Genomic DNA, 23,881 nt, shown 5'->3' on the forward strand with positions numbered 1-23,881 from the left:
CATTGTCTTAGATCCCAACACTGCTCACGATACCATGCTTCACCTCCATGCTGAAAACGGCATCCACCTCTGCACAAAGAAGTTACTACAAGTCTTCAGTGACATCTATTGGACACCAAACCCTTCCACCATTGCCAAAAACATCATCCAAACGTGCCGCTCCTACTCCTTGGGTAAAGACATCACGTGCACAGCTGGACCGGCGGGAAAAATTTCCGCACAAAGGCCATGGCAATTACTTTTGGTTGACGTAGTCGGGCTCCTAACACCCAAAGAAGGTTACAAATACATCATCACCTTCGTAAATGTATATTCCAAATTCATCATTGCCTGCCCTGCAAAAGAACAACGCAGTGACAGTAGTGGATGCATTAGTTCGCCATGTTTTCCCTTATTTTGGGATCCCCCAGGCCCTACATTCTAATATCGCCCCTGAATTCACAGGCAAAGTCTGGGAAGAACTGACCACAAGATTTGGCTACCATGCTTCACCTCCATACTGGCCCCAGGGAAATAGTGTCTGCGAGAGAAGTCATCGTTCTCTCCTTAACCAGGTATGGACCCGAATTATTCAAACAGGCAATGATGACTGGTCAGCCCATGTGAAAACTGTTCAGTGGGGCCTGAACACATGCCCTAGGGATGATGGAAAAAAAAAACCCACAAGCGAGTCTTCGGGGAAGCCCCACTCCTTCTGCCCCTCTGCCCACACCTCCAACCCCCTCCCCCACCCACCACCACCGACCCCCTACACGACCTCAAGAGGTGCCTCCACCACCTTCAACAACAACAAGATCTACAGCCTGACACGATCACCTCCAACTCCTACAAATCGGGAGACTGTCGTTGTGGCACTCCTACCTTCCCCAGACAAAATCTCTCCCCGATTTGAAGGCCCCTTCACCATCATCAAAGTCCCCAACCCTTACCAAGTCATTTTCCAACAGCATGGGCATACACGCACGTACCGCAACCGCCACATTTGACCCTTCCAACCCTCCAACAATAACTTCCCACCCAATCGCATGCCACACACCTCCCACCGTGCACTACTCACCTCTCCTCCTTCCCAGAATCAGCCCACTGACTCATACTCCTACTCCTTCTCGCCCTTCCCTTCCATCTCACCAGCCACGACACCTCCTCCCACTGCACTCTTACATGACCCACCACCAAGTTCCTCTCAGCCCGCACCCTCACCAACCTCCCCTCCAACCACACCCCCCACGCCCACCTCACCTCCTCCAACCTACCACCTCCAATCACCAACCCATACCCCTACCACCACACCAACACCACGCCACACCGCGACAAGTCCCGCCATGACCACTGTGGTAACGACCACCCACACCGTACCGCCACGACACTCACCCTCCCCCACCCTCACTCCCCTCCTCACCACCCACACACCACCTCACCCGCAAACTCCCCACGTGCATGAACACCACCTAACACCCACATTACTCATTCGTCTACCCCTGTCCATCCTTTACCCACCGATCATGCCCACTACACACGCCACCCCACACCACCACCCACGACCAAAACAGGACGCTCACAACACCACTTGTCTCCATGGCTTCACTTCCCACAGCCGCCCTCACTATCACTACCACCAAATCTGGATGCCTCTCACACCCACCAACCAGATACACCATTATGCTCACTCCTACCTCACCTACTTCCCCACCTTCACCCCCACACACAAAACGACCCCCCAACACTAGCCCCATCACACTCACTCTACATCAAGCACGGTGGAACTTTCCACTGACCCAATTCCCCAGGGGGAGCCGCCACTCTTACCCTAACCTCCCCCATAAAAACCTCAGGACCTCACCCCTAGCCAGCATACAGCCACCAAGCAACACCACCAGAGATGAGGATCCAGAGAATTGTTTGGCAACCACACATGGACCAGGCCTGAGAGTACGAGGGACCCACCAGCTCCTCCACAATCTCCACCACACCTCACACACTTCCACACTCCACCTCACACTCAATCCACACAAGAACCCAACCACATTACACATCACTGGACCGCCCTCCTCCAACACATCACGCCTACCCACCAGACCTCCACTACAAGTACATACCACCTCCAGTCACTGGGCCGTGACTTTTTTACCACGGATGGTGGTAATATGCGCGCCTCCGCTGCCGGACCCCCCACCCCGCTATGGAGCCGCAGCCCTACCCCAGGAGGACACCACGGCATGCCAGGTGAGTGCAGGACTGGCCCAGAGCAAGACGGGTGCCGGGGGGCCCCGACCTTGTGTCCCTCTTCCCCTCAACCTACCCAACTGCGACATCGCAAGAATGCGACACTACTTCTTGGCCGGACCAGCCCTTACCAGGATCAGTGTGGGACTGCTCCAGATACAGTCCCAGGCAACACCACGGTAACGGCCACTGTACGTACCGGGGAGGGAACGGCCACTGTATGTCCCTCAGTTGCTTCCCCCTGCAGCTCCGCGATGATGGCCACTGTACGCGTTGGGGAAGGAATGGCCACTGTACATCCTTCTGCTGCAGCCACATCTAGAGACCACCTCGGTGTGCTAGCTATTGAGCACGCACTGACAGGCAAAGTCAGGAGTGGAGCCGCGACGACAGGAACTGTACACGTCGGGGAGGGAACGGCCACTGTACGTCCCTCATCCACTTCCTCCTCCTCCTACGGGAGTAGCCCTGCAGTAATGGCCACTGTATGTACCAGGGAGGGAATGGCCACTGTACGTCCCTCAGCTACTTCCCGTTGGGCAGGCAGACCCGTGGCAACGACCACTGTACGTGCCGGAGAGGGAACGGCCACTGTACGTCTCACATCTGCTTCTTCCTCCTTCGGGAACAGCACCGCGGTAACGACCACTGTACATACCGGGGAAGGAACGGCCACTGTACGTCCTTCTGCTGCTACCCCAAGAGGCTGTGGAGCCGCGACGATGGCCACTGTATGCCCTTCATCCACAGTCTCGAGGGTTCTCCTGGAGGGGAAGGTCCCTTGCGCAGCTGGCTCACTACCCCTTGGCTGCGTGGGACACCCTTCTCTCTCTCTCCCTCCAGGTGTGATTCCCCGGAGGTGCTGCCGTTCCAGGAGTGATGGCGAGGTCCTGTCGCTGAAGGCCGGGTTCACACCCTATGGTCTGTCCCTGGACGACACCGGACCCTGACGGACGCCCTGCAGAAGAGGTGCCGCAATCAACTCCTGATGGTGCCCCAACCTAGAGGCGACCGCAGCACCAGGCCTCCCAGGGCCAGCCCGCAGACCCCAAGACGAGACCACTCCGGCCCCACTCTCTGCTAGCCCTTCGCCAGTGATAAGAAGCGGCAGGCCCGACTCCTGACACTGGCCCCAGTCCTGAGGGTCCCTTACCAGGTCGAGGCCCCCATAGGGAAGGGCCTCCCTGCACCCCAGACCAGACATGCTCCCTGGTCATGATGCCCCTGAGAGCTGTCCCGTGCCTTCTACAGGAGAGCTCTCCAGAAGGGCCCCCTCCCACTCCTGGGTGCCACCTCAGTTAATCCTAGGCCTCAGTAGCCCAGTGACGACACCTCCAACTCCTAGAGTCATGCTAAAGACTTAGTAGAAGTGACTATAAGTGATGTGAGCAGTGAGACAGAAACAATACACCAAGGTTCCTACTCTAGTTTATCCAAGGTACTGTGTTTATGCTTAAGCCCTCCAAAACCTGGGTAATGTACTAGTGTGCAGCCCGAGACTAACCTACTAAGGACAGTCCAAAAGACAGGGTGTGTGATCAGTGTCGCCGCGGCTAAGTGACATTGTCTCATACATTGACTCAGGCATAGATACCGTGCCCATGTGATATGTATGCTAGTATTAATTAACTTGTCACTTCACTCTATTCGTATGTAGTGTATCGTAATGTGTATATTGAAAGGAAATTGTGTACTGGCTCTGACATCAATATTGTGCCCACGTGACATGTTGTGTGTGTATTGAAGTGAATTTGTACACTGACTCAGGCATCAATACCTTGCCCATGGATATGTTATACTAGCATTATTCACCCTGTCACTTTACACATTCCGTATTCAGTATATCTTTATATGTGTATTGAAAGGAGATTGAACTGAGACAATAGATGTGTTAAGGTATACTGCCGAGTTTTTATGCCCTGTTCCTTTGTAAGTGTTCTACTTCCAGTCTAGAAAGAGGACCCCGCTCAGTCACGGGTGTGTTTAGGGCAAGAAGTCGGTCTAAAAACACCTAGCATAACAATAACAATGATAGATCTTTGACTTAATTTCCTTCTAACACTTTAACACACTGCCTGATGTCTATGTCACTGTTTCATTGTCACTGTACTTCCACTGTCACTCACTGTTGGGACTGGGCAGGGTGGCGGTGTTTGCAGAGGGCGGCGGGAGAGCACACAGCCCAGGTCCTGATGGGGGCTGAGCTTCGCTAGGGGCCCCTGTGTCCTGTGGCCAACGGATCACTTGTAGAGGCATCCTCTCTCATCCGGGGCTGTGTGCGGCGAAGGGCCCTGCACTGTCGGGACTGGGAACTGGAGTACAGCCCTTGGGACTGGGGCCTAAGAGTTTCCTAAAGCGCTCACTCAGATGCTTGATGGAGGATGATTGTCGTCTGTGTCTGGGTGGGGAGAGGCCTCACCCGGGGGTCCTGGGGGCGGCCTCAGAGGCCCGTTGGCTACGGTCTCCTGCTGTCGGGGATGCCGTCAGGAGCGGGCTGCAGTATCGACCTCCATTGAAGTCTGTCAGGTAAGGTCCCTCTGGAGCCGGCCGGGCAGAGAATAACCCTGGGGATAGCACAGGGCCTCTCTTCAGGTCCTCGGGACTGAGGCCTTCCTCCTGGAGGTTGCCTTGCTGCTGGTGGTCAGTAGGGTCGTCTGCGCCCCTGCTGGTCGGCAGATCTGATGGCAGAATGTCCTCTCGTAATGGAGTCACAGGTGGTGAGGGGCTTTGATGCTCCTCCCCAGTGCAGCTGCCAACCGTCGCTGGGTTCCCGTGGGCAACAAAACAAGGGCGGCTGCTGGCTGTCCTTTCATTGTGGGCACAGCTACTGGCCGTCGCCTGGGGCCAACTCCCTGATGGGGGTGCAGGCGAAGTGCGGCTACCAGCCGTCACTTGCCCGTCGGCACGGCTACTGGCAGTCACCGAAGTCCCAAGTAGAGGACAGCGTACCGACGAGGAGTGGCTACCAGCCATCTCCTGCCAATGGGTGCGGCTACTGGCCATCACCCATGTCGTGTCCTCTGAGGTAGCTACAGGAGGAGAGGGGACGTACCCTTCTCTCCACAGCGCGGCTACCGGCCATCGCTAGTTCCTGTAGGGGGGTATAGCAGCAACTGACGGGGGAGCAGCTACCAGCCGTCTCCTGCCGTGTGGCCCGGCTACAGACCATGGCCTTTTAATCCGCTGCATGCTGGCTATTTTTAGCCCTATGGGTCACCCCAGTGGCAGCCATTTTTCAACCTTTTTTGAGGGGGCTAAAATGATAGATTTTGATGTGGAAACAACGAATTTTGCCATTAAAATGCTCACCGAGGCTCGGAAATCAGTTTGATTGAATCCTGCATACTCATGTACAGGTATAGCCGCTCTCTCACGCTCACCATGTACGTGAGATAAAGCCGTTTTCTATGTTAGGTATACTCAGGTATTTATGCTGAGAAGGTATAGCAATGTTCAGTACCCCTTTCGTGATTACTTATTACTTCAGCATCTACCACAATTTGCGTGTCATTCTCACTGTGAATGCATTTATCTTACACTTACTTGAAGATAGGTACAACCTGACTTCACTACGTACAGTCCTGGCACTTACAAGAAGGTATTTACAACTTGACTTCACCATATAGTCCTTACACTTACAAGAAAATATTTACAACTTACACTTACATGAAAATATTTACAAAATGCCTTCATTATGTACAGCACTGGGTAAGGCACACAGGCAGAGTGAGGCAGAACGAGCATGAGGGGGGGAGTGAGTGAATGTATGGTCTTGACAGCCTGGGGGATGGTAGAGGAACAGTTACCTTACATGCCTGCCAATTTTTACCTGCGAATCCTGAAAAATGCAGTCACAGTGAAGTTTTTTATTTTTAACTGTTTTAAAACGGCACTGGCACTGGCTGCGGAATTATGTCAGACTGTTTTAAAACGGCACTGGCACGTGACGGATTAAGCACGCAGCTACCGGCTGCCACCTGAGACTGGCTACAGGCCATGGCTCTTAGGGGGAAGCGGCTACTGGCCGTCTCCTGAAGGGCAGAGCGGCTGCAGGCCATCTCTGGGAAGCCTTCTGAGTGGCTACCGGCCATCTCCTGAAGGTCTGAGCAGCTACTGGCCATCTCACAAAGGGCGTGGCTGCTGGCCATCGCTGGGGTGCTGCTTGGAGCTATGGAAGTAGCTCCATCCTGATCCTGTTGATGGTCAGCTCACCCGCAAGGTTGTCTCCGTTTCCTTCTATGGTGGTGACAGGCAAGTTCCGGGTCATAGGGGTGCACAGCCCGGATGGACTTATGTATGTCACCTAGGGTCAGGTCGTGCTCTGTCTCCCCCTCCGTAGGCTCCTCCTGGGGGTGTTGTGATGCCCTCGGTGACTATTCCTGTCATTTTACCACCGTCGTCAGAGAAAAAGTCACATCCCCATGACTGGAGGTGATAGACTTTGGTGTTGTTAGTGTGGTGCACTGGCTGGAGGTGTTGGAGGAGGGCGTTCCATGCTGTGGTGGCCGGGATTTTGTCTATTTGGGTGTCGCAGGTGATGAAGAGGGTGGATGGGTCAGTGGTGTTGTGGACGAGTCACAGGAGGTGGAGGGGGCCACTGATGCGGTGTTTGTGCCCGAAGGGCGGCACCCACATAGCTCATCGGATTCTCATGTTGGTAGGTGTTGTCTCCTGTAGTGAGCTGTGCTGAATGCTGGAGATTGTCGAGGAGCATGGGGTTTTATGATGGGGCATTGCGGCATGGTGTCTCTGGGGAGTAGTGGCTGGGATTTGTCCTTGGTGTAGCATGAGTATGATGGGGCTCATGTTGGGAGGAGGAGTGTGGTTTTGCAGTGAGGTGGGTGGTGTAGGGATGGTGGCATATCATGCAGGTGGGCATGAAAGGTGGCCAGAGCGTGTGATGGTGGTTTTTAGGGTGGGTGTGGGCAGTGAGTTGGGTGTGTGGTGTCAGTCTGTTCAGGTTGTGTGTGGTGGGGGGGTTGGCGCAGTGCGTGGGGTTGGAGGTGCTGTGACAGGGCTGAGGATGGTGATGGGCGTTGGGTGGGGTGAAGTTCGGGCGGGTGGAGGAGATGTTGGTGCGTGGGTGGGACACGTGGTGCTGGGTGTGGGGGATGGGGAGGGCGGTGGGGAAGGGGAGGGGGAAAGGTTTGGAGTTTGTGGCATTGGCAAGTCTTCAGGTGGGGTATGATGTGGCGTGATGGACGGTGGGGTGAGAGAGGATGGGGAGGGTGAGGTGGAGAGGGAAGGGGGGGGGATATGTAGCTGTTGTAGGAGGTGGGGGGAGCAGAACGGAGGTAGCAGGTGGGGGTTGGGGAAGCGGGGACATGAAATAGGCGCACATGGCGATTCCTGAGTGTGCTGGGCGTGTTGTGGTAATCAACTGTCACTTGGTAGGGATTGGGGATGTTGGTGATGATGTAAGGTCCCGTGAAGCGAGGTGCAAACTTGTGGGGTGTAGGGAGTTGCGCTATCATGATGATGTCACCCAGCTTGTATAGGTTGGAGGTGGTGTCGGGTCAGAGGTCTAGGTTGTTATGTAGGTGTGAGAGCCGCCTTTTGAGATGGTGAAGGGGGTCAGACGTGGGGGAGGTGGTGGGGGGTTGTAGATGTTGCTGCAAAGGTAGGAGGAGAGATGCTTCCCCAAACACACGTTCGTGAGGCGAGATGCTGTCTTCTCGTGGGAAAGAATTTATGTCCCATTGCACGATCTTCACGTGTGTGGGCCAGTCGTTGTTCCTCATTTCTTCTATCCAGGTGTGGAGCTGGTTTATTAAGGTATGGTGGCTTCGTTTGCAGATGGCGTTTCCTTGCAGCCAATAGGGGGATGAGTGGGAGATGTGATACCCAAAGATTTGAGCTAACTCCTGCCAGATTTTACCAGTGAACTCTGGGGCGTTGTTGAGTGGATAGCCTGTGTGATGCCAAAATACGGAAAGACATGACGGACAAATGCATCGGCGATTGCAGCAGCATGACGTTCCTTTGCTGGGCAAGCGATGATAAATTTAGAGTACATATCTACGAAAGTGATGAAGTACCGATAGCCTAATTTTGGAGGTAGGGGCTCCACTATGTCGATTGAGAGCAATTGCCAAGGTTTGTGGGCAGTGATGTGTCCCGATGGGCCGGCAGTGCAGGTGATGTCTTTTCCTAAAGCACATACTCTGCAAGATTGGATAATGTCCTTGGCTAGGGTGGATGGGTTAGGAGTCCAGTACGTGTCATTGAAAACCTGCAGGAGTTTGTGCCCAGGTGGATCCCACTGTGGATGTGTAGGTGTTGGAGGGTGTCAAGGGTGGCATCGGGGGTGAGGACAATATGCCCAGACAGGGTGAACAGGTGGTCGCCCTGGCTATGTAATTTATGGAAAAGATGTTGAGGAATCCAAGGGAGTCATTCCTTGTGTTGCCACTGTTGGAGGTGGTCTGGCTCGGGCTGTACAGTGTTGATGTGGAGCCGAGAGAGAGCATATGTATTTGTATGGAGTTTGCCAGGGCGGTAGATTTTGTAGTTAAGTTCCTCCAGTGTTTCGCGCCATCTGATGAGCTGGGCATTGTGTGTGTTGGACTGCCACAACCATTAAAGGGACTGGTGGTCGGTAATGATCGTAACTTGGGTCCCTGACAGGTATGCCTGGAAGTGTTCAAATGCCCAGACAGTGCCTAGGCATTGCGTCTTTGTGGCAGTGTATTTTTTTTTCCACCTGACTGAGGGTGAGGCTGGCACAGGCGATGATGTGTTCATGGCCCTCTTGGACTTGGGCTAACATAGCGCCTATTGCTATCAAGGAGACATCAATGTAGAGATGGAATTGGTGGGAGTAGTCAGGGAAGGCCATGATTGGGGCAGAGATGAGCTTGTCCTTAAGTTGTTGGAAGGTGGCTTGTCTTTCGTCCATCCATATAAAAGGCTCTCCTTTCCGGGTGAGGTCGTGGAGTGGCTTGGCAACGTGGGCGAATCCCTTCACGAAGCGTCGGTAATAGAATGTCAGGCTGAGGAAGGCCCGGACTCCGTGGACGTCTTGTGGTGAGGGAATGTCCTCTGATGGTGCAGAGCTTGTCCGGGTCAGAGGATATGCCGTCCTGGGAGATGACATGCCCCAGGAAAGAGATGGTTCTGGTGGCTAGGATGCACTTGGAGGGCTGGAGTTTGAGGCTGGCCTGCCGAATGTGGGCAAAGACTTTTCTGAGATGCTGAAGGGGGTCGGCCCAGGTCTTGCTGAACACAATAATGTCGTCTAAGTAGGCTAAACAGATCTCCCAGGTGAGGCCGCTGAGGACAGACTCCATTAGCTGCGAGCAGGTGGCCGGGATGTTACAGAGGCCGAAGGGTAAGATGTTAAACTCGTAATGCTTCCCTTTGCTGGTAGAGAAAGTGGTCTTACCTCTGTCTTCCAATCACACTGGTACCTGCCAGTACCCCGACTGGAGATCGAGGGTGGAGAACCAGGAGGCGCCGTATAGGGAATCGAGGGAGTTGTCTATCCTGGGAAGTGGGGTTACGTCCTTGATGGTCACGTCATTGAGCCAGCAGTAATCAACACAGAACCTCATGGTGCTATCCTTCATCTTCACGAGAACGACGGGAAAGGACCAGGAGCTGGTGGAAGGGGAAATGACTCCAGCCTCGATCATTTCCTGGACCAGGCGGTCTTCCTCCTCTCGTTGCTTGGGATTTTTCTGCCGGGATGGCTGGGAAATAGGCAGACCCATCGTGTGGATCTCGTGAGCTGGGTAGGTGGTATGTACAATGTTGGCGGGCCCCTCCGTGAAGAGGTCCTGGAAATCCAGGAGAAGGCAGTGAATGGTGTCTGGTGGGGGGAGAGATGGTCGGGGATGGGGGGCAAGGGGGTGGGGTAGCTGGGGGGAGGGGGGCAAAGCTCGGCCTCTTCCATCTCTCCTATTATGAGCCCTTTAGGTAGTGTTAGAGGGGATGGCGCAAGGTTGGCAATTCAGACTGCCACAACATGAGGGGGAAGAAAATTCGGGGGCAAGAGGCAGGCTGAGAGGGTTCCTGGTGGCAGGTGTGGGGAGAACAGGACAGACGTACCCGTGGGCCTGTTCAAGGGCAACCAGGCTTTGTGGTGGGGGGGGGATTGTTACTATGGAGGAGGTGGTTGCAGGGAATGTCCGAGGGGAGGGAGAGGGGGGGGGCAAGGCCGGGAAGGGCTGGGGGGGGTTGGAGGTCAGGGTGTGCAAGTCCACACCGCTCTAGAGGGGGGGGTCGGGGGCCTTTCGGAACTGGGGCTGTCTGTTATGGCAGTCGATGGTGGCTTTCAGTTTCTGTAGCGGGTCCAGTCCCAGGTACCCATTATAGTTACGGCAGGTGGAGTCGAATATGATGAATTTATGTTATGTTGATGCCGGTTGATGGGTGTCAACACGTAGGGCCCGAGTTGCCCCACGGATGAGCAGGGGGCCATCCCCCACATCCACAAGATGAGTTGATGTCGGGAGACGTGGGCCAAAGGTCGACTTGTGACGGGAGTAGAAATGATTGTAAAGGCAGGATCTGGCCGCTTCCCTGTTGACCAGAGGCCTGGCTTTCACCCCGTTCAGTCTCATCTTGTTATAGACTGGGGGTAGATATTTGGAAGAAGTGGCCCCTGCTACCGTGGGGAGGTACAAGGGCAGTCCTAAAAATCCAACTATTGTGGACCGCCTCTTTTTTCCTCTTGCTCCATCTCCCCGGGTTCAATTTCCCCCGCGGGTGTGGGTCCATCTTTTGGCTCCTCGTTTTCTAGAGAGGAGACTTTACATCGGCCTGGGGTGGTTGGTTTGCGCTTAGCAGCCTTCAGTTGGTCCCTGATGTCATGGAATGGGCACTTGGAGCTGCACGCGGAGAACTCCTAGGGATTAATCAGGATGAGGTTGGAGTTTTCCTTGTGGCTGAGGCATCTGTGGGTGGGGTGTGCCCTGGGCAAGCTGGGTGTCGGGGTGGGGCTGGTGTGTGTCCTAGGCAGATGTGGCTTGACTTGTGGTGCAGATTTGTTTGTGGGGAACTTATTCACCACGTTGATCTGTTGAGGGGTGGGGCGGGAGGTCAGAAGGCGTCGTATGAGTTGGATGTCCCTGTCTAGGTCTCCTGTCGGGTTGTGGATCGTGAAGTGCTCCCTGACCATGCTGGGGAGGACTCTGAGGAGGGTATTGAAGGTGTGTTGCTCCTGGGTTTCGTCATTTGCCTCCGGGTTGGCAGCAGTGACCAGGCACCTGTCCTGGATCAAAGTATCATCCAAATTGCCATCATATGTCAGGCTATCCAACTGGGATAGTGTCACCACTATTCCTAGTGAGAGCATGATGGCCTGGATCACGAGTTTCATGAAGTTTTGCCATGTGAGCAACGGGATGATTTTTGGAGCAATATTTTCTGCCACTTTACCCAGTAGTGGAAGTGTGACCGCTGTTATCTGTTTGTTGTCCTCAAACTCATTATCTAGTAATGGCTTAATAATTGCCAGATACGTGTGGACGTCATATTGTTCTGGGTCGAATTTATTCAATTGTACGTGAGGTTTGGTTGCCATTTTGCCGGTATTCACTGAGTGCCTCTCTCGTATGCCTGGGTCAAGAACCACCGCTGTCCACCAGTGTTATGCTAGGTATTTAATGGGCGGTTTCCCATCCCTTGAACGCCTATTGTGCAACTGGGTTCCCTTTGTAGATCGGAGCTTAGGAGACTAAGAGAGACACAGGGCACAAAAACTCAGGGCAACAACCTTACATGTATATTGGTAAATTCTAGATGTGGAACAGGTAGACGTCACAAAACAGGAATCTAGACAATTATATGACATGTACTGAGATCATATAGTAGCATCTTGCAGGATACTCTTTGGACAATAGTTCTGGGTAAAAGTGAATAGCACAATGAACAGCACTTACGATATTGAGCAGGGGAATTGATCACTGTCACATTTAGGGAATTCTACACAGTGATTAGAATGAGAGGCTCGTCTTTAGGTCTTATGTTGCAGAAGAATGATATTACGAGCTGAGATACACATTTACTGAGGTCACTGTAATCATTGCTCGGCTTCTCTCCCTCTGTCACTGTTTCACTGCTGATTTACACTTCCGTCACTATAACACTAACATCTTAACACACTGCCCGATGTCTATGTCACTGTTTCACTGTCACTGTACTTCCACTGTCACTCACTGTCGGGACTGGGCAGGGTGGCAGCATTGGCTGAGGGCAGCAGGAGAGCTCACAGCCCGGCTCCTGATGGGGGCTGAGCTTTGCTAGGGGCCTCTGTGTCCTGCGGCCACAGGATCACTCACAGGGGCTTCCTCTCTCGTCCGGGGCTGCATGCAGTGAAGGGCCTTGCACTGTCGGGGCTGGGAACTGGAGTACGGCCCTCGGGACTGGGGCCAAAGAGTTTCCTAAAGTGCTCACCCAGGCACCTGATGGAGGACGAGTGTCGTCTGCGTCGGGGTGGGGAGAGGCCTTGCCCGGGGGTCCTGGGGGCAGCCATGGGGGCCCGTTGGCTGTGGTCTCCTGCCATTGGGGACGCCATCAGGAGCGGGCTGCGGCGTTGGCCTCTGTCAGAGTCCGTCAGGTTGGGTCCCTTTGGAGCCGGCTGGGCCGAGAATAACCCTGGGGATAGTACAGAGCCTCTCCATGGGTCCACAGGGCTGAGGCCTTCCTCCTGGAGGTTGCCTCGTTGTTGGTGGACAGTAGGGACATCTGTGCCCCAGCCTGTCGGCAGGTCTGATGGCAGAAGCCTGCTTGTAGTGGAGTCACAGGGGGCGAGGAGCTTTCGTGCTCCTCCCTGGAGCGGCTACCATCCATCACTGGGTTCCTGTGGGCAACGAAACGAGGTCTGCTGCTGGCCATCCCTTCATCGTAGGCGTAGATACGGACTGTTGCCTGGGCCCGACTCCCTGACAGGGGTGCAGGTGAAGTGTGGCTACCGGCCATCACTTGCCTGTTGGCACAGCTACCAGCCATCACCAAAGTCCCGTGTAGAGGACAACGTGCTGACAAGGAGCGGCTACCAGCCATTGCTTGTGTCGTGTCCTCTGAGACAACTACAGGAGGAGAGGGGACATATCCTTCTCTCCCCAGCTTGGCTACCGGCTATTGCTGGTTCCTGTAGGTGGGTATAGCAGCACCTGACAGGGGAACAGCTACCGGCTGTCTCCTGCCGTGTGGCCCGGCTACAGGAGTGGGCTTTTAAGGGCACGGCTACTGGCCGTCTCCTGAAGGTCTGAGCGGCTACTGGTCATCTCACAAAGGGTGCGGCTGCTGGCCATCGCTGGCGTGCTGCTTGGAGCTAAGGAAGTAGCTCCACTCCGATTCTGTCGAGGGTCAGCTCGCCCACTGGGTAGTCTCCGTTTCCTGCTATGGTGGCGGCGGGCGAGTTCTGGGTCATAGGGGCATGCGGCCCGGGCAGACTTAAGTCCCTGTCACCAGGGGTCGGGTCACGTTCTGTCTACCACTCCGTAGGCTGCTCCTGGGGGGTGTTGTGATGCCCTCGGTGACTATTCCCGGCATTTTTAAAGTATTACTTAGAAAAATCTTAACCAATAAGAATGATCACCTTTATATTCATAATTTTAGAATTTATGATCATAGACTCGATACCGAAGTGTCAGGCCTTCACAAATACTTGCATAAATTCTATTTGGTTTATTGGAAATTGTATAGCCGGTCTCTTATATGCATTAAGGCCTGCCTATTGTTTATTATTAACATCAACTTTTGTACTGACATTCCTTGTATTATCTGCAGTTTGATACTTTGTAAACGGAAACATTTAACATATCCCCAAGAGACTCGCGCATGCACAGTAAAGGGAAAGTCATGAACAGAACAGCCTATGCTTGCTTACCAAAGACAGTGCTTGTTTTGTCCGTCCTGTGTGTGAGAATGAACAATACTGAATTAAATGGATTAAATGGGATAACTCAAATTCAAAGGCCTCCGAATTAGTTCAAGAACTGCTTCTTTATGATCACTATCCTATCCTATAGTCTATTTGATTGATTTGTGCACCTGAGATGTATGGGGCAAGTAGTGTGTGTTTGATTCGCGACAGCTGATTGGCCGCTGATGATGTCATTGAAGTAAATGCAGGCATGTGGTGTAGTGCAACATGCGGACGAAGGTGTACACCGTGGGTGGATATTATAGTGCAAGATGCGGACGTAGGAGTACTCCGCGGATGGATGTAGTGCAACATTTGAACTGAAATATTTATTGTTGTAAAAGGTACAGAGTGCTGTTACAACAAAAGAAGATGGTGGGCAGTGCCACACACCTTTTTCAGCCAATACAGTTACATACGGTTAGTAATTGGACATTCGTGGGTGTGTGTGTGTGTGTGTGTGTGTGTGTGTGTGTGTGTGTGTGTAACCACATACCCTTTGATAAAAAAAAAAAAAAGGTTACATTCTATGTTATGAAATACAGAGGCATTCGTATGACATTACATACAGGAGTAAAGGGCAGTATTAGATCAGTAAAGGAATTCAGTGAAACAGATCAGTACCAGCCGTCGCCGAAGGTGATGACATTGCGCCTTATCAGCAGGTCGGTGAATGATGGCCACAACACCCTCCACCACCATCACACCCACTACACTCTCCCCACACTAAGCTCTCTCTTCGTTTCAGATCTTCCCCTCCCCTTGTCATGCATTTATTATATACATATTCTCCACTGATACACAGCAGCATGCGGACGTAGGTGTACACAGTGGGAGGATGATTTACTTCAAACGTCACTCATCGTTTCATAAAACTTTATAATCAACTTTAATTTTCATTTACAGCGGTAAAGTTTTTAAGATAATTTTTTACCTTTTTAGCTTCGGAAATTATTCCATATTTAAGCTGGCTGCTTATATTGCAAGCAATCTGCAAATGCAAATGTATTATGTTAAAATAAAGAGCTGAAGATTTACATCATCAGCGGCCAACCAGCATCCGCGAATCAAACACACACTACTCGCCCCGTACATATCAGCTGCACAGGTCAATCAAATAGAGCCCAGTAACATCATTTAACATATTCAAATCTCTCTCTCTCTCTCTCTCTCTGTCTCTCTCTCTCTCTCTCTCTCAAGCTTTATCTTTGTTGTATCAGTTGATGAACAAAGGGTATTAATGGCTTGCAGTGGCGCGCCAGATTGAAAAATAAAATGCCTAGTCACTTTTATTACTGCTGTTATAACTTTGCCACAACCCTTTGTTGTATTATTTTATGACTAAAATGCCGGGAATAGTCACCGAGGGCATCACAAGAGGAGCCTATGGAGGGGCAGACAGAGCGCAACCCGACCCCGGGCGACAGGGACATAAGTCCGCCCGGGCTGCGTGCCGCTATGACCCGGTACTCGCCCGCCGCCACCATAGCAGGAAACAGAGACTACCTGGTGGGCGAGCTGACCCTCGACAGGATCGGGGTGGAGCTACTTCCTTAGCTCCAAGTAGCCGCGCCCTTTGTGAGACGGCCAGTAGCCACTCAGACCTTCAGGAGACGGCCGGTAACGGCTCGGAGGGCTTCCCAGAGATGGCCTGCAGCCGCTCTGCCCTTCAGGAGATGGCAGGTAGCTGCTCCCCCCTAAGAGCCACAGCCTGTAGCCGGGCTCAGGTGACAGCCAGTAGCCGCTCCCTTAAAAAGCCACAGCCTGTAGCCAGGCCACATAGCAGGAGACGGCCAGTAGCTGCTCCCCCATCAGGTGCTGCTATAGGAACCAGCGACGGCCGGTAGCCACGCTGGGGAGAGAAGGGTACATCCCCTCTCCTGTAGTTGCCTCAGAGGACAATACACAGGAGATGGCCTGTAGCTGCACTGACAAGTAAGTGACGCCCGGTAGCCGCATTTTGCTTGCATCCCCGTCAGGGAGTTGGGCTGGTAGCCGCTCCTATGACGTAGGGACGGCCAGCAGCCACCCTCGTTACATTGCCCATAGCAACCCAGTGACGGCCGGCAGCCACGCCGGGGAGGAGCACCAAAGCCCCTTGCCCTCTGTGACTCCGTTATGAGAGGGCATTCTGCCATCAGACCTGCTGACAGGCAGGGACGCAGACGACCCTACTGTCCACCACCAGCGAGACAACCATCAGGAGGAAGGCCTCAGCCCCGAGGATCCGTGGAGAGGCCCTGTGCTATCCCCAGGGTTATTCTCCACCCAGCCAGCTCCAGAGGGACCCTGCCTGATGGACTCCAATGGAGGCTGGCTCCTGATGGCATCCCTGATGGCAGGAGACCACAACCGACAGGCCCCCGAGGCTGCCCCTGGGACCCCCAGGCGAGACCTCTCCTCACCCTGATGCAGATGACACTCATCCTCTATCAGGCGCCTGAGTGAGTGCTTCAGGAAACTCTTCGACACCAGTCCCGAGGGCCGGACCCCAGTTCCCAGCTCCGACAGTGTGGGGCCCTTTGTCGCACGCAGCCCTGGACGAGAGAGGACGTCCCTACGAGTGATCACGTGGCCGCAGGACATGGAGGCCCCTGGTGGAGCTCAGCCCCCATCAGGAGCCAGGCTGTGAGCTCTCCCACCGCACTCCGCCAGCGCTGCCACCCTACCCAGTCCTGACAGTGAGTGACTGTGAAACAGTGACCTAGACATCGGGCAGTGTGTTAAGATATCAGAGGGAAACTAAGTCCAAGTTCTATCAGTGCTATAGTGCCGGAAGTATAGACCAACAGTGAGACAGTGACAGGGTGAGAGGAGCCGAACAATGATTATAGTGACCTGTGTTAATGTGTATCTCAGCTCTAGTACTGTAATATATTTCTTCCACGACATAAGACCTATAGGCAAGCTGTCCATTCTAACCAGTGTAGATTTCCCTTAAAGTGACAGTGACCGATTCCCCTGCCCAACACCTTAAGTGCTGTTCATTGTTGTTATGCTAGGTGTTTAAAGATTGGTTTCCCGTCCCTTGAATGCCTATTTTGCAGCTGGGTTCCCTTTCTAGACCGGAGCTTAGTAAACTAAGAGAGATACAGGGCACAAAAACTCAGGGCAACAACCTTACACATATATTGGTAAATTCTAAATGTAGAACAAGTAGATGTCACAAACAGGAATCTAGGCAATTATATAACATGTACTGAGATTGAGAGTAGCAGTATCTCGCAGGATACTGTTGAGACAATAGTCCAAGACAAAAGTGAATGGTACAATGAACAGCACTTAAGGTGTTGGGCAGGGGAATCGGTCACGGTAACTTTGAGGGAAATGTACACTGTGGTTGGAATAGGTGACTTGGCTATAGGTCTGATGTTGCCAAAGAAATATATTACTAGAGCCGAGATACACATTTACTCGGGTCACTGTAATCACTGTTCGGCTCCTCTCACTCTGTCACTGTCTCACTCTGTTGCTGTTTCACTGTTGCTCTATTCTTCTGGCACTGTAACACTGATAGAATTTGGGCATAGTTTCCCTCTAGTATTCTAACACACTGTCCGATGTCTAAGTCATGGTTGCACTGTCACTGCACTTCCACTGTCACTTACTGTCGGGACTGGGTAGGGTGGTGGCATTGGCGGAGGGCAGCGAGAGAGCTAGCAACCCAGCTCCTGAAGGGGGCTGAGCTCCGCCAGGGGCCTCCATGTCCTGTGGCCACAGGATCACTCGTAGGGGAGTCCTCTCTCATCAAGGGCTGCGTGCAGCGAAGGGCCCCACACTGTCGGGGCTGGGAACTGGGGTCTGGCCCTCGGGACTGGGGCTGAAGAGATTCCTGAAGTGATAACTCAGGCGCCTGTCAGAGGACAAGTGTCGTCTGCGTCGGGGTGGAGAGAGGTCTCACCCGGGGGTCCTGGGGGTGGCCTCAGGGGCCCATCGGCTGCTGTCTCCTGCTGTCGGGGACGGCATCAGGGGTGTTCTGTGGCGTCGGTCTCCATAGGAGTCTGTCATGTACGGTCCCTCTGGAGCTGGCTGTGTGGAGGATAGTCCTGGAGATTGTACAGGGCCTCTTCACGGATCCTCAAGGCTGAGGCCTTCCTCCTGAAGGTTGCCTCGTGGGTGGTGGACAGTAGGGTCATCTGCGCCCCCGCCGGTCGGCAGGTCTGATGGCAGAATACACTCTCATAGTGAAGTCACAGGGGGCAAGGGGTTTTGGTGCTCCTCCCCGGTGCTGCTGCTGGCTGTTGCTGGGTTCCCGTGGGCAATGAAAAGAGAGTGGCTACCAGCCGTCACCTGGGCCCGACTCCCTGACAGGGATGCAGGCAAAGTGCAGCTACCAGCTGTCTCCTGAGCCCCGTATAGAGGATGACATGCCGACAAGGAGCAGGCCATCTCCTGCCAACGGGCACGGCTACCGGCTGTCGCCTGTGTCCTGTCCTCTGAGGCAACTACAGGAGGAGAGGGGACATACCCTTCTCTCCCCACTGTGGCTACTGGCCGTCACTGGTTCCTGTAGGGCGGTATAGCAGCACCTGACGGGGGAGCAGCTACTGGCTGTTTCCTGCAGTGTGGACCAGCTACAGGCCATGGACTTTTAAGGGTGCGGCTACCAGCCATCACCTGAGCCCGGCTACAGGCACTGGCTCTTAGGGAGGAGCAGCTACTGGCCATCTGCAGGGCAGAGCAGCTGCAGGCCATCTCTGGGAAGCCTTCCGAACGACTACTGGCTGTCTCTGGGAGGTCTGAGCAGCTACTGGCCATTTCACAAAGGGCATGGCTGCTGGCCATTGCAGGGGTGCTACCTGGAGCTAAGGAAGTAGCTCCACCCTGATCCTGTTGAGGGTCAGTTCGCCCGCAAGGTAGTCTCCATTTCCTGCTATGATGGCAGCAGGCGAGTTCCAGGTCATAGGGACACGCGGCCTGTGCGGACTTATGTCCCTGTTGCCCGGGGTCGGGTCGTGCTCTATCTGTCCCTCCTTAGGCTTCTCCCAGGGGTGTTTTGTTGCCCTCAGTGACTATTTCCGGCATTTTAAATGTACTATTGACTTTCATCCAGAACTATTGTCCCAGCAGTATCCTGCGAGATACTACTACCCCCGATCTCAGTACATGTTATATCATTGTCTAGATTCCTGTTTGTGACATCTACCTGTTCCACATTTGGAATTTACCAATATATGTGTAAGGTTGTTGCCCTGAGGTTTTGTGCCCTGTCTCTTTTAGTCTCCTAAGCTCTGGTCTAGAAAGGGAACCCAGCTGCATAATAGGCGTTCAAGGGATGGGAAGCCGACCCATAAACACCTAGCATAACAATGATGAAATTACATTACCTAGTAAAGTATTGCAAAAAGTTGCCACCTTAATGTTTACTTAAAATATGAAAACTGGAGAAGTTCCGCCTTCTACACCTGGCTGCCAGGTCGGACTTTTATGCTTAAGACAACCACTAGTGAAGCAGTAGCCAGGCACTCAAATGTCTGGTACCACTGTGTGGGAGGGGAGAGGTTAAGGAGGAGGGCTGGGGAGGCTGAGAGTTCCCACTCCTTTTTCCATCCCCATCCTTCTCACACAGTTACCAGATAGATAAATGTTGGCTACTGCTTCACTACTACTTGTCTCACATTTACTATTTTGAAGTGGTGAGCGAGTGTATAATGTGAACTTTCCTCAGGTGTACATTAGGGTTGCCATACGTCCAGATTTTCCCGGACATGTCCTGCATTTAGGTGTCAAACTCTTCGTCTGGATGGAGTTTTAATCCAAAAATCCGGAATTTCAACTTCAATCACTTTCAAAAAATTTTAATACACAAATAACCTCTGTGTAATGCTAGGTGTTTTAGGGTCGGCTTCCCGTCCCTGTAATGCCTGTGTGTAGCTGAGTTCTCTTTCTAGACCGGAGCTTAGACAAATAAGAGAGAGGCAGGACACAAAAACTAAACGCAACCTTACATGTGTATTGCTGAATTCTACAGTGGAACGGGTAGATGTTACAAGAGTAATTATGCTGAACAATTATAATCCTTAGGCCTAGATTATGGATGTTAGTGTTACACAGGATACTACTTAGGACAAGATCGGGTATGGTGAATAACACTACAATCAGGAGTCTTAGGGTAGTGAAGCTAAAATACAGCAGGACATCAAAACAGTCTGCAACGAGCCACCAGAAGGAGCCCACGGAGGAGTGTACACGGCGCGAATGAGCTCCAGGCAGAAACGGCTTAAGTCCACCCAGGCTGCGTTCCCCTATGACATGGAACTCACCCGCTGCCACCATAGCAGGAAGTCAAGACGACCTGCTGGGCGAGCTGCCCACAGATCAGACCGGGGTGGAACTATTTCTCCAGTTCCTAACAGCACCCCTGAGATGGCTGATAGCCACTAACCCTCCTACAGGAGACAGCCAGAAGCCGCTCTGGAGGAAACTAGGAGACGGCCTGAAGCCACTCCCGCCTTCGTCAGTAGATGGCCTGAAGCTGCTCGGAAGTTGCCCCTTGGAGAGACGGCCCGCAGCTGCTCGCCCTTCTACAGGAGACGGCCTGAAGCCACTCCTGCCTTCGTCAGTAGATGGCCTGAAGCCGCTCGGAAGTTGCCCCTTGGAGAGACGGCCCGCAGCTGCTTGCCCTTCTACAGGAGATGGCCTGAAGCCGCTCCCGCCTTCATTATGAGATGGCCTGAAGCCGCTCAGAAGGTGCGCTTCAGAGAGAAGGCCTGCGCCCCTCACCCTCCTACAGGAGACGGCCTGAAGCCGCTCCGGAGGCCAATCAGGAGACAGCTGGTAGCCACTCCCGCCTTCATCAGGAGACAGCCGGAAGCCACTCTGAAGGTGCCCCTGGAGAGACGGCCAGTAGCCGCTCACCCTCCTACAGGAAACAGCCTGAAGCCGCTCCAGAGGTCAATCAGGAGATGGCCAGAAGCCGCTCCTGCCTTTGTCAGGAGATGGCCAGAAGCTGCTCTGAAGGTGCCCCCAGAGAGTCGGCCTGTAGCCACTCCACCGTCCTGCAGGAGGTGGCTGGTAGCCGCTCTGAAGGTGTCCCGAGACAGCCACGGCCAGTAGCCGGGCCCTGCCACCAAAGGCAGCCTGAAGCCACTCCTTCTTCAGGTGCTGAGACCGGTCCACCTACCCACGACTTGGAGGGAGCCTCCAGCCTGGAGGAGTATTGGAGAGGCCCTGTGACCACCACCGGGCTCTTCTCCCTACAGCCAGTGAAGACGCCCCTGATGGACCCCAATGCTGGCCGATGCCACAGCTCACTCCTGACGGCGTTCCCGACCTGTGGGGATCGCAGCCTCCCGACTGCCCCTCAGACTCCTGGACGGTACCTCCCTGCACCCAGACGCCAGAGATCCTCATCCTCCATCAGGTGCCTGACTCAGAAGTTCAAGTGACTGTTTGGCCCCAGCCCAGAGGGCCAGACTCCCACCCCGAGCCCAGAAGTCTCGGGCCCCTATGCCCCCATCAGCCCCGGACGAGAGAGGACGCCCCTAAGCGCTGTCACCCACCCCCGGGACCTAGCCGCCCCTGGCGGATCCCAGCCCCGTCAATAGGGAGGCTGAGACTCTGCTGCCGCCCCTGCATCTGACTGTGACACGTCCAACACACACGCAGCATACAGACAGTGTAGGAGTGACAGAATAAAGTGGGCCGGTGATTAGAGCATAAAAGAAAGTGGTGGAAAAGATAGTGCAATAGTAAGACAGTAAAGAGTACAGTGCTGCCGTAAGAAGTGAAGATCATACATAGGCCCCTGAGTTAAAGTCCCAGTACTGCTAGCTCCACCCAGGTACTGTACATAGTAAAGTAATGTAAAAGTGATCTACAGGCCAAGGTACAGTGAACACTCTATGCAACAGTGACGTCACGTCTCGATAAGGTCACGCTTTAGGCCCAGTGTAAAATATTAACGCTTCCCTGGAAAATCAGGACAACCACCACCAACGGCCTAGGAAATCTAAACTCTCCCACCAACATAAGTGTCTAGCTCAAGTGTTGTTCCCCCTAACCAATCTGGTCCTGCATAGTATCCTGCATGAAACTATTATTCCATATCTGCAGCCCAAGGATTATAATTGTCCAGCTCGTTTGTATTTGTGACATCTACTCATTCCTGTGTAAGATTTAGTAATACACATGTAAGGTGTTGCCTTGAGTTTTTGTGTCCTGCCTCTCTCTTATTTGTCTAAGCTCCCGTCTAGAAGGAGAACCCAGCTACTCATTAGGTGCTCTAGGGACGGGAGGCCGACCCTAAACCACCTAGCATTACAGAAGCTAAACACTATTACTTGGGAAAGTCTAGGTTTTGTCTATCGGGTGGAGTTCGTGGCACTGTTTTCACTGTTGGCAGTCTAACTGGTTTGTCGGTCATGTTCTTAATTATTTTTCTCACACTGGGGTCTCTGTGTGATCTTAAGGTGAGGCTATGTCACTGTATGGTAGCGTGTTCACTTAGACAGACATTTATTTCACTGCCCTGCCGTATTCACTGTTTCACGGTTATCTTATTTATTCCACCTCTCTTTTATATTACTACTGATGCTTTCTTACTGACTTCCCATATTCTGATAATTCACTGATCTGCCCTTGTTTCACTATCATTGACACTGTGCTTTCACTGTTACTCACTTTCGGGTCTGGGCGTAATGGCGGTCAAGTACAAGGGCGGCGGGAACGACTCAATCTCACTACTGACGGGGCTGAGTACCGCCAGGGGCTTCCATATTCAGAGGCCACAGGATCATGCATAGGGGCGTCCTCTCTCGTATGGGGCTGCTGGTGGTGAAGGGTCCTGCACTCTCGGGGCTTACGGTGGTAGTCTGGCCCTCGCGACTGGGGCAGAACAGCTGCCTGAACCTTTCACTCAGGCACCTGACAGAGGACGAAGATCTCTAGCATCGGGGTGTAGGGATGTCCCGTCCGGGGGTCCTGGGGGTGGTCTGGAGGTCCTGTGGGCTGCGGTCTCCAGTGGTCGGGGACACTGTCAGGAGTGGGCTGCGGCATCGGCCTACATCGGGGTCCGGCAGGCGAGTCCTCTCAGGAATTGGCCGTAGTGAGAAGAGCTCAATGTTAGTCACAGGGCCGCTCCAGTAGTCCTTCAGGCTGGGGTCTCCCTCTGGGTCATAGTCTCGTGGGTACGAGTCAGCACCTGACGGAGGAGTGGCTACTGGCTGTCTCCTGCCATAGGGCCCGGCTACTGGCTGTGGCCTTCTAGGGGCGCGGCTACCGGCCATCGCTAAGGCCGTGGCCTGGGAAGGGAGCGGCTACAGGCCGACTCGAGGACACTTTCGGAGTGGCTACCGGCCGTCTGCTACAGGAGGGTCGAGTGGCTACAGGCCGTCTCTGTTAGGGCACCTTCAGAGTGGCTACCGGCCGTCTCCTGACGGAGGTGGGAGTGGCTACTGGCCATCTCCTTATTACCTCCAGAGCAGCTACCGGCCATCTCCCGTAGGAGGGTCGAGCGGCTACAGGCCGTCTCTTTAGGGGCACCTTTGGAGCGGCTACTGACCGTCTCCTGACGAAGGTGGGGGTGGCTACCGGCCATCTCCTTATTACCTCCAGAGCGGCTGCAGGCCATCTCAAGTAGGAGGGTTGAGCGGCTACTGGCGTCTTGGGTGCTGACTGGAGCTAGATTAATAGCCTCACCCCGTGCTTGTTGGTGGTCGGCTAGTCCGGAAGGTAGTCTCACTTTCCTGCTATGGTGGCGGCGAGCGAGCTTCGGGTCATAGGGGTGCACGGCCCGGGCGGACTTATGTCCCAATCGCCCGGAGTCAGGTCGTGCTCTATTTGCCC

This window comes from Coenobita brevimanus, chromosome 14 (assembly GCF_032717465.1).
Source record: "Coenobita brevimanus isolate Jiangsu-jjx chromosome 14, ASM3271746v2, whole genome shotgun sequence".
Lineage (NCBI taxonomy): Eukaryota > Metazoa > Arthropoda > Malacostraca > Decapoda > Coenobitidae > Coenobita > Coenobita brevimanus.